The sequence below is a fragment of the Mesoplodon densirostris genome, chromosome 18, assembly GCF_025265405.1.
Source record: "Mesoplodon densirostris isolate mMesDen1 chromosome 18, mMesDen1 primary haplotype, whole genome shotgun sequence".
In the NCBI taxonomy this organism is placed as follows: Eukaryota; Metazoa; Chordata; class Mammalia; order Artiodactyla; family Ziphiidae; genus Mesoplodon; species Mesoplodon densirostris.
Genome location: NC_082678.1, coordinates 50,312,485 through 50,323,969, shown reverse-complemented (window position 1 = coordinate 50,323,969; position 11,485 = coordinate 50,312,485).

Below are 11,485 nucleotides of genomic sequence, written 5' to 3'. Positions count from 1 at the left end.
ATTACTGTAGCTTTGTAGTATAGTCTGAAGTCAGGGAGCCTGATTCCTCCAGCTCCATTTTTCGTTCTCAAGATTGCTTTGGCTATTCGGGGTCTTTTGTTTTTCCAAACAAATTTTGAAATTTTTTGTTCTAGTTCTGTGAAAAATGCCAGTGGTAGTTTGATAGGGATTGCATTGAATCTGTAGATTGCTTTGGGTAGTAGAGTCATTTTCACAATATTGATTCTTCCAATCCAGGAGCATGGTATATCTCTCCATCTGTTTGTATCATCTTTAATTTCTTTCATCAGTGTCTTATAATTTTCTGCATACAGGTCTTTTGTCTCCTTAGGTAGGTTTATTCCTAGATATTTTATTCTTTTTGTTGCAATGGTAAATGGGAGTGTTTTCTTGATTTCATTTTCAGATTTTTCATCATTAGTGTACAGGAATGCCAGAGATTTCTGTACATTAATTTTGTAACCTGCTACTTTACCAAATTCATTGATTAGCTCTAGTAGTTTTTCGGTAGCATCTTTAGGATTGCAGGGAGTTTTTAAATTACAGATTCTATTTCACTTCTAGTGACTGTTCTGTTCAAATTATCTATTTCTTCTTGATTCAGAAGAGATCTTGGTGGGCTGCAAGTTTCTAGAAACTTGTCCGTTTCTTCTAGGTTGTCCAATTTGTTTTCATATAATTGATCATCTCCTCTCCTACTCTTATTTGCATTTATTGTATCCTACACATTTCCTTCATAGCACCTTATCCCAATTAATATATTTGATTAGTCTTCTCCACTAGATTTGAGGCTACATGAGGGCAGGAACTGTGTCTTGTTCACTAACGTATATCTAGCCCCTTGTGCAGTGTGTTGCCCATAAACACAGCAGGTGATTAATCAGTTGTTGAATAAATTAAGGTACCCTATTCTGTTTTGGTCTATGTGTTATAAGTATGATGCATTAGCACTACGTTGCTCAAAAGGGAAAAATTCTTATTCCTCCATTTCATGTCCATTACTGAAAAAAAGTCACTTGTCTGAGACCAGTGATATAGAGAGCTATTTATCTCCATGGTGCTGAAACAGCTGCAGTGTCATGGATCTTAATATAGACAATATTTTTCCCATGATTAGGAAAGTTTAATATTGAATCTTATAGGAATTTCAAAAAGAAATTGAATCATAAAATACAGGAAAGATTAATAGTAGGAAGGGATAGAACCTGGAAAATTTGGCCCTGAGGCAGTAAGATATTTTCTTTAAGCTTCTGAAATAACCATACAGATGTTTCTTTTTTGCACACTTCCAAGTCATCTCACAAAGATAACAACATCTGCTGCCTATGCTGGCCAGAAGTACAAAAGTTGTTTATTAAGGCATGATTCACCCACCCAGAGGCCTTCATTTCCATGAAGAGGAGAAGCAAACTAATTTCAGATAAGCCAGGCATAGTAAATTGACCTAACAGGAAAATGGGTCCACAGTTAACACTCTCTTGCATCTTACACCACACGACAGTGTCCAAAGCAGTGTCGCTTCTTGGCTACACTTCAGAACTGCTTTGCATACCTGGGCTTCCCAACAACCAGACCTCATTTGTTACGCCTCAAGCAGACACTCTTTAGGCTAGCTTGAAAGTACTCAAAGCTATAATAGCATTCAAACAACAAAAAGTCCTCAGATTTCCTTAGTTTCTATCTTTGAACAGTTCAAAGAGCTTCCACATTTATTTTTTTCTGGTTCTTTCCCTGTCATGGTATGACGTAAGAAGATCTGAGATTAGAGAACCTGAAGTTCAAATAGTTTGTTCAAAGCCACAATGAAATTACATATCACAGTCAGACTCCATTCTCCCAACTCTCTCTAGACCATGTAGTTTCCCAAGGGGTTTGAGACCCTTTATGAAAAATTTCAAAACTACATATAATTATGAGTCTTGAGCATTTTTTTAACCTTCTTAACATAGAGAAAAAATATTACTTTGCCGTTTTTAAATAAAAATGGCTTTGTGAGGACAGGCTTCTAAATTGCCTCATTCTAAATTCACATAGAAAAGATCAAAGGAATAAAAATAGAGGAAAAACCTTCCATATGCCAGAAACTTGGAGGGATGTCTTCTAGTTAAAATGCAAAAGGGCTCAATTAGGAGGAAGGGTCAGTTCAATATTCCACTTCTGTAAAATATATTATCACCCCAGTAGAATTCCATGAGCATCCCCTTACTCAAGGTCAAAGACTAGATGAAGGCAGACGGGGAGCTAGTCAGGGCACACAATCAGACCCACTTCAATCTCTGACAGAACCCTCTGCCATTCCTACTTAAATATTAACCAAAGCTGGACACATATAGACCTCTCTATGTTAAGATGAGCAAACGGAAAAAACCCATAGGACTATGAAAATATGCTGCAGCTCAAAGGATGAGGTTTCCTTGAAAAATCAGAACAAAGGTGGGTGATATAGAGAGCAGAGTCAGAAGATCCAATCAACAAAAATGTAAGCATTTATGTTCCCTAATGATGTATCCCCAGTACCTAAATTAGTGCCTAGCATAGAATAGTTGTTGAATAAGTTGACTGAGTACATTAGGAATCTCAGAAGGCGGAAACAGAATAGGAATAGAAGCAATAATTAAATAATTTTCCTAATACTTAAGCCTACTGGCAAAATGAATGAAAAGAAATCAACACCTAGACTAGCCAGGTGACATTTTTTAATATTTCTGGGATAAAGCAAAAAGCCTTCGAGAACCCAGGCAGGGGAGTGGGAGGGAACAGATTATCTCCAAAGGAACTAAACTCAAACTGGCCTCAGAATTCAGCACTCTAAGACACAAGTCAATAAAGTATATCCTGCAGAATTCTGAGAGTAAATGTTTATAATTTAAGAATTCTACACTCAGCAAAGTTGTCATGAAGTTGTGAAGGCCTCATAAATAAGTACTGAGATACAAAGGGCTCAAAAATGACACTACTCAGGTTATCTGCCCTGAAAGAAAAAACTTCTCAAACATGTACTGCTGAATGAGAAGTCAAGAATAGGGAAGAAGGGACTTCCCTGGAGGTCCAGTGGCTGAGACTCCATGCTTCCATTGCAGGGGGAGAGGGTTTGATTCCCTGGTCGGAGAACTAGGATCTTATACGCCGTGTGGCACAGCTGAAAAAAAAGAGTGAGGAAGAAGAAAGTCAGACCATAAAAAATTTATGCATAAAAGAACTTTAAAATAAATTGTCTAAACTAACTCTCATAAGAGAAAATACATAATGTAGAAAAAGAAATTTATCTTTCCAAGAGGGATAATCAAGGTAGAAAAGGCCAAATTGCACAAACAAAAACCAAGCTGATAGGATGTGGGGAGTGGGTGGTAAAGAATGAGGAGAAATAGTGTGCTACAGCAAAGGAAACCATAAACAAGATGAAGACAACCCTCAAAATGGGACAAAATATTTGCAAATGAATCAATGGACAAAGGATTAATCTCCAAAATATACAAACAGCTCAACATCAAAAAAACAAACAACCCAATCAAAAAATGGGAGGAAGACCTAAATAGACATTTCTCCAAAGAAGACATACAGATGGCCAAGAGGCACATGAAAAGATGCTCAACATCACAATTATTAGAGAAATGCAAATCAAAACTACAGTGAGGTATCACCTCACACCAGTTAGAATGGGCATCATCAAAAAATCTACAAACAATAAATGCTAGAGAGGGTGTGGAGAAAAGGAAACCCTCTTGCATTGTTGGTGAGAATGTAAATTGATACAGCCACTATGGAGAACAGTATGGAGGTTCCTTAAAAAACTAAAAATAGAATTACCATATGACCCAGCAATCCCACTACTGGGCATATGCCCAGAGAAAACCATAATTCAAGACGACACATGCACCCCAATATTCATTGCAACACTATTTACGATAGCCAGGTCATGGGAGCAACCTAAATGCCCATCGACAGATGAATGGATAAAGAAGATGTGGTACCTATATACAATGGAATATTACTCAGCCATAAAAAGGAACCCAATAAAAATTGGGTCATTTGCAGAGATGTGGATGGACCTAGAGACTGTCATACAGAATGAAGTAAGCCAGAAAGAGAGAAAAACAAATATTGTATATTAACACATATATGTGGAATCTAGAAAAATGGTACAGATGAACTGGTTTGCAAGGCAGAAACAGAGACACAGATGTAGAGAACAAACAAATGGATACCAAGGGGGGAAGGGGAGGTGGGATGAATTGGTAGATTGGGATTGACATAATATGTATAAAGTAGATAGCTAATGAGAACCTGCTGTGTAGCACAGGGAACTCTACTTCACTTCGCTGTACAGTAGAAACTAACACAACATTGTAAAACAACTATACCCCAATTAAAAAAAAAAGAAATAGTGTGCTAAACACACCATCTTGCACAAGAGAAATTAAGAGATATTATTTCATTGTGATATTGAAAATAAGGTGTTTTTCTTTAATCTAAAGGTGAGCATTTTTAGAATAAAAACAGGTTGTATACCTTCCAAAGCATGACACAGGATTTGAAAAGCAAAGAATACATAGTTCATATAGTAAGAGACAAGAAAAAGAGAAAATTGTTTCAGAATATGAAAAGAATTAAGAAAATAAGATGACAGAGTCTGAAACATCAGAGCATCTAAGCAATCCATTCTTTACCAAAGCAGTGTGTGAGAAACAATATTTCATTCATTCATCGATTATTTCAATAATCTTATGGAATATCATAAAGCCATTAAAGTTACGTTAGTAGAGGATAGTGAAATATTATATAGAAAATATAATAAAAAGTCAAAAAGCAGAATCAAAATTATTTCTATAGTAATTCCAATTTGATTTAAGACATGGAAATGTACCGGCAGTCATGGTTGAGATGATAGACTTTAGAATTGGATATAGATTTGTATCTCAAATCTACCATTTACTAACTAATGACCTCAGGCAAACAAATGAATACTCTCAGCCTCAATTTGCTCATCTGTAAAGTAAGAATGATAGTATCTTCTCATAGAACTATTGAAAGGATTATAAGAGAAAAACTGTATAAAAAAAGGAAATCAAGATATCTGGCATACCCCAGTAAATGATAACTATTATATATGTGTGTATATTATTTATATATAATATATATGTATATGCACATAGAATATATATTATACATACATATTACATATACATATTATATATGCAAATATACATATGTAACGTGTATATGTGTGCCTATGCACACATACACATAGAAATAGGGACAAGAAAAACTATACAGAAGTTTTTTTGGTTTTTTTTTGTGGTACGTGGGCCTCTTACTGTTGTGGCCTCTCCTGTTGCGGAGCACAGGCTCCGGACGCGCAGGCTCAGTGGCCATGGGTCACGGGCCTAGCCGCTCCGCGGCATGTGGGATCTTCCTGGACCGGGGCACGAACCCGTGTCCCCTGCACCGGCAGGCGGACTCTCAACCACTGCGCCACCAGGGAAGCCCCTATACAGAAGTTTTAACAACGGTTATCTCTAAAACTAACACAACTTTGTAAATCAACTATACTTCAGTTAAAAACAACTATGGTGGGACTTCCCTGGTGGCACAGTGGTTAAGAATCCGCCTGCCAATGCAGGAAACACGGGTTCGAGCTCCGGTCCGGGAAGATCCCACATGCCGCGGAGCAACTAAGCCCGTGCGCCACAACCACTGAGCCTGCCCTCTGGAGCACGCGAGCCGCAACTACTGAGCCCACGTGCCACAACTACTGAAGTCCGCATGCCTAGAGCCCGTGCCCTGCAACAAGAGAAGCCACCGCAATGAGAAGCCCGCGCACCGCAACGAAGAGTAGCCCCCACTCACCACAACTAGAGAAAGCCCGTGCGCAGCAGTGAAGACCCAATGCAGCCATAAATAAATAAATAAATAATAAAATTAAAAAAAAAAACAACTACGGTTATCTCTAGGTGGTGGAATTTTGAGTGATTTTTTTTTGTTTCTTTATACTTTTTGTTTCTCCCTCATGCTTTTCTGCATTTTCCAAAATTTCTACAAAGAATATGCTTGCTTTTACAATTATTAAAAAGATTAATTAAAATTAAAATACATAGTAAAATTTTGTAGGATAGCAATACAGATAGAAAAATATAACACTCCAAAAGCAGTATCCATTCTTAGATACCTAAAAGGCACAAAATTATCTATAAATAGAGCAGTGTCTTTCATATAGCTTGGGTTCAGTTTTAGCAAAACAAAACAAATGTCTTTTCCTCTGAATGGTGAATGCCTTGGAGTTACTCCAGAATAATATTGAATTATTCACTTTGAATGGTGAATGCCTGGAGTTACTCCAAAATTATATGAAATCAAACCTTATTTCAGTAATAACTTTTAAGCCTAAAATCCTACACATTGAATCAGTCCTAGTACATGTATCTGTTCCAGAAACCAGTCTCCAAACTTAGAGAGTCTAGGTCTGGCACTAGGAGATTGGATGTTTTAGACAAATGCTCCCTGATGCTGAGGGTAGAGGTTGTGGGGAGTACAGAATGATGAAACCAAACACCAATCTTTTTTTTTTTTTTTTGCTGTACGCGGGCCTCTCACTGCTGTGGCCTCTCCCGTTGCGGAGCACAGGCTCCGGACACACAGGCTCCGCGGCCATGGCTCGCGGGCCCAGCCGCTCCGCGGCATGTGGGATCTTCCGGGATCGGGGCACGAACCCGTGTCCCCTGCATCGGCAGGCGGACTCTCAACCACTGCGCCACCAGGGAAGCCCCAAACACCAATCTTTTAAATATTGTTAGTAACATCCATTTCCACCTCAGCTTTTACCAGAGTAGTATGCGATAAACAACACTTCATTCATTCATTTATTCTTTCAGTTAATATTTATTTAGGAGCCTATTATGCATGCAGCACTGTGCTAGGCACTGGGTTTACAGTGGAGAACAAAACAGGTGAGGTTTCTGCTTGCATAGGGCTGAGAGCCTAGTGGAGAAGATAGACAAAATACATACACTAATAGACATGCAGTTGCAAATTGTGATGAGTGCTATGGAGGAAAGTTCAGAATGTTTTGAAAGAGAATTGGGGGAAGGGGTATTTTAGGGTAGGAGAAGGGAGTGGTCAGACATGACCTCTCTGAGTAAGTGACATTTCAGTCAAAAGATGAGTAAGAGTTAGGGGAAGAATGGTGAAGAGTATTCTAGGAAGCAAAAGTGGCATATGCAAATGCCATGAGGCAGAAAAAAGCTTGAAGCCTTAGGAGTAATTGCAAGAGCAGTGCAATCTCCTATGGAAAGGCATGTTTAGGCTCCACTTTTCCTCATCCCAGTGAGAACAGAGCACAAGGCAATGAGACAACGCACAGGTGGCAGCGCACAGGTCTTAATCACATCTGTTACTTAGCTGTTTAACCTGATGTCTAGGCCTTTTTTCAGCATCTTTGAAATGAGAATTATGGAGTTCCTTCTTGAACCTCTTGTGAAACTTCATTATATTTCATCTGTAAAATACTTGCCCTTTTTATGATGTTACATAATCATATGTGTAATGTAATAATTGACAAAATGTGGCACTTTTACTATTAAAATGCACATTCGGAGGAAAAAGAGTAGGAGCTACCCGCTGGTTTAGGAAAGTGAAAAGAGAGAACTATATTCACTCATTTGCAATTGTCATTTAATTCCAGAAGGCTAATTATCATCAGCTAGGTCATCTATTTTTGTGAAAGTAAACTGTTATTTGCAAGAAGATGGTCTATTTGAAGCTTTCTCAAGGGGAATCCAGTGACTTAGCCTCAGAGCTTCATTGTGAAGTCTCTAAATCAACATGTGTTTCACTCAAATATACTCCTGCTTTGAACCATGTGGTACTTAGATAAGTGTCAGAGTCAAACTGACAATAATATATCCAGAGTCTCACCCCCACCCCAACCCTGCACTGGTCCCCTAAGTCCCTTGTGCTGGGCACAATGCTGAACACTTGCACGCAATAGTTTTCAGTTAAGCCCTGCCATAACAACCCTATGAGACAGTCAATTCTCATTATTTTTGGTAGTTATATTCTATAAAGTGGCCACAAGCACTGAATTAATGACTATCAAACCATTGCTCCTAAGGGAAACACAAGGTTCCTACAAACCTCTGGTTATAATATTTTTATCAACTGATCAATACATAACCTTGTTTTATGTGTGTTTCTGTTTAAAGACACCGTATTTATTATATATTGTCGATTCCTTAACGTTGAACTCATGGCCAACAGCCTTATAACTCATTCCTGAATGAAGCTTATCTAATGTTTATTTTCTCCATCTCTTCTTCATGGCAGCCTTCTTGCACCTAGGAACAATAGACAACACTTTAGCAATAAGCTTGGGGGCCATATTAAGTAGTAAAATCACCAACAGAAAGTGCAAAAATGCAAAAACCGTGGCATTAAATAGACCACTTTATATGGTTATGTCTACATGTGGTCCCCTGGAACTGCGGCAGCCATCCTGCAGCCATAAGGAGATAAGCCCAAGGACAAAAGCCAACACACTGAAGAGCAGAAAGTTAGGGAAAAAAACCCAAAACCCTACATCCTTGATAATGTTATTTGCTGCTAACTTAACCATCCTAGTAACTATTCTATCTCTTTTCTACTAGGTGAGATAATACATTTTCCTTGTTTAAATAATTTGAGCTGGAGTTTTCTGTTACCTGTAATCAAAAGCAGCCTAATTGAGAAAGTCTGCCAAGAGAAATTTTTAGCTCACTGATTTTCTAAGACAGATATAGTTCTCCTAAGAGAAATTGCCCTCTGCCTAGACAAACTAACATGTACCCTATTTCCACAAATTTGGGTGGCATTTGAGCTCATGGAAGAAGATAGTGAACTGATCACTTATTTAGCTCACACATGAAGCTTAACATGATGTTTCTAGAAATTTAATGGGTTTTCTTTCTAATAATAAGACACTCACGTGAAAAATATTCCTCCAAATGTCCCCCCTCACCCAGAGGACCTGCTTTCATATATCATTAATTAGAATTACATTACATGCTCATGCCTAAGCCATGATTGGCTTAGATCAATAAAAATTCACATCCTGGAGACAGGAAGGACCCAGATATCCATATCTTAATAAAACTGGGGTTCTGTTAGAAAGCAAGAATGGGAAAAGGGGACAACAGTTGGGTAGGCAACGAACAGGGTCTACCACACTGCTAAATAGCTATTATTTGATGTTATCATACCCATTGGCTAATACTAATATCCTATACCCACGATAGATGTCGTTGATAATGGAGCTCTGTAATGAGTCACTTCTTCAACATTATAGGTTTACTTTGTGGGGGGGGGCGGCAAGAATAATACAAATAACTCCTCCCCACCCCCAATCCATTTGGGTAAAAATTACCAACATGATGACCCATTATCCAGAAATACTTCAGAGTGTAGTTCCTACAAACATGGATATTTTCCTATGTGACCGCAATACAACCATCAAAACTGATATGTGACTGCCACCTAATACTCAGAATCTATTCCATTTTCAGCCATTGTCCCAATAATGTCCTTTGTAGGTATACAATTCAATCCAAGATCTCTTCCTTGACTTGCAATACCTTACACTTCTGAAGACTACAGACCAATTATTTTGTAGAATATCCTTCAATTTGGGTTACTCTCATGTTTCCTAATGATTAGATTCAGGTAATACATTTTTGGCAGAATTATCACAAAAGTGATACTGTGTTTTTCTCATTGCATCCTATCAGGTAGTACATACACAATTTCAGTTTGTCACATTGCTGCTAATGATAACTTTGATCACTTGGTTAATGTGATATTTGCCAGGTTTCTCCATTCCAAAGTTACTCTTTTTCACTGTGTAACTAAGTATTTTGTAAGGAGGTATTCTGAGACTATGTAAATATCCTGTTCCTCATCAAATTTTCACCCACTAACTTTAGTATCCACGATGTTTCTTGGTTTAATTATTACTACAGGTTGCCAAATGGTGATTTTCTAATTCCAGTATTCTTTCTACATGTATTAGTGTTCGAGTGTAAAGAAAATCTAGTTCTAGTCTTCCCATTGGTTTTCATTTATTTATTTATATCAATGTAGACTTATGCATTGCTGTTTATATAATCCATTACTATCATCATTTATTTTGATACCCAAATTGTCCCAGATTTAGCCCCCTTGAGGTGGCTTCTGTATCCTTTTGATGCACCCTTATCATTCTTTGACTACTACCTTATTTTTTGTGTACAAAAAGATGTTCCAAGCTTATCTTGTGCTTTCCATATTCCAAATAGCTTGGAATAAGCTATTTCTCCCAGCATCCCTGATATCATTTAACAGAGAGTACTATTTAGCAACCAAGATATGGGCACTTGTGTACTCATTGCTATTGGATTGTTGCTGCTCTAAGGCCCTCTAAGCTAATGGATATCTATATCTATATGTAAATATAAATTATGTACACATATATGTTGTATACAATGTATAATATTGTGTACCTATATATGTATTATATGTATATGCATGTGTAGATTTATATCTATATTTGTTTTTATGTCTCTGTCTGTATTTTAAACCATGAGTTCACACCGATAAGTTCAATTCTAATATAACATTAGAGGGCCCTTCTAGTTTTCTCCCCTTCCATATTTCTAATTCCCATAGTAAAATATCCTCAATATTTACTCATTGAGTCAATTCCCCCCATATTCTCCAAAGTGACTAATTACCCAAATCTATGATGCCCCCTCCTCAGGCAAACATTCTCTTCTTCCCACTCATACATCAACAACCTGCACCCAGTTGCCACTGCTCTTCATCCCCCTTCCTTGTGGACACCTATCTTGCTTGCCCCCCCACCCCATAATGGCTTTTAGATTGAATATTCAGAAGGAGAGGAAGTCAGAAGGGCAGGAAGGCAGGCAAGAAGACAGTTGGGAAAGCAGGCAAGCCATATATTTACCTTTTAAGAGACAGTACTCTAACCCAAAGGAAAACTGTAAGAGTGAGAAATGTTGGATGTTGAGTCAGGCCAGTGGAGATTATATTTTGGAGGAAACAGACCTTCACTACGATCTTTAAATAATAGGGTAAATATCAATACTTAGAGGTTAAGGTGAATTAGGATTTTTCCTTCTAAATATTTATGTTCATAATTTTTAAGTTAAAATAAATCACATCTCTTAAGTTAGAGCCTTGATACTCAAAGTATGATCCACAACCAGCTGCATCAGCATCTTCTGAGATCCTGTCAGAAATACAGAATCTCAGTCCCCACCCTAGATGTTCTGAATCAGAATCTGCATTTAATAAGATCCCCCAGGTGATTCATCTGTTCGCTAAAGTTTAAAAAGCACCGAGTTTGAACATTCACCATTTGTTGGCAAAATCCATCCTGGTCTCACCTACAAAATGTAAGTAGTAAAAATAATCCTTCTTCACTAACTCCAGAAGTTAAAGATAAAAGTAAATACTTCAT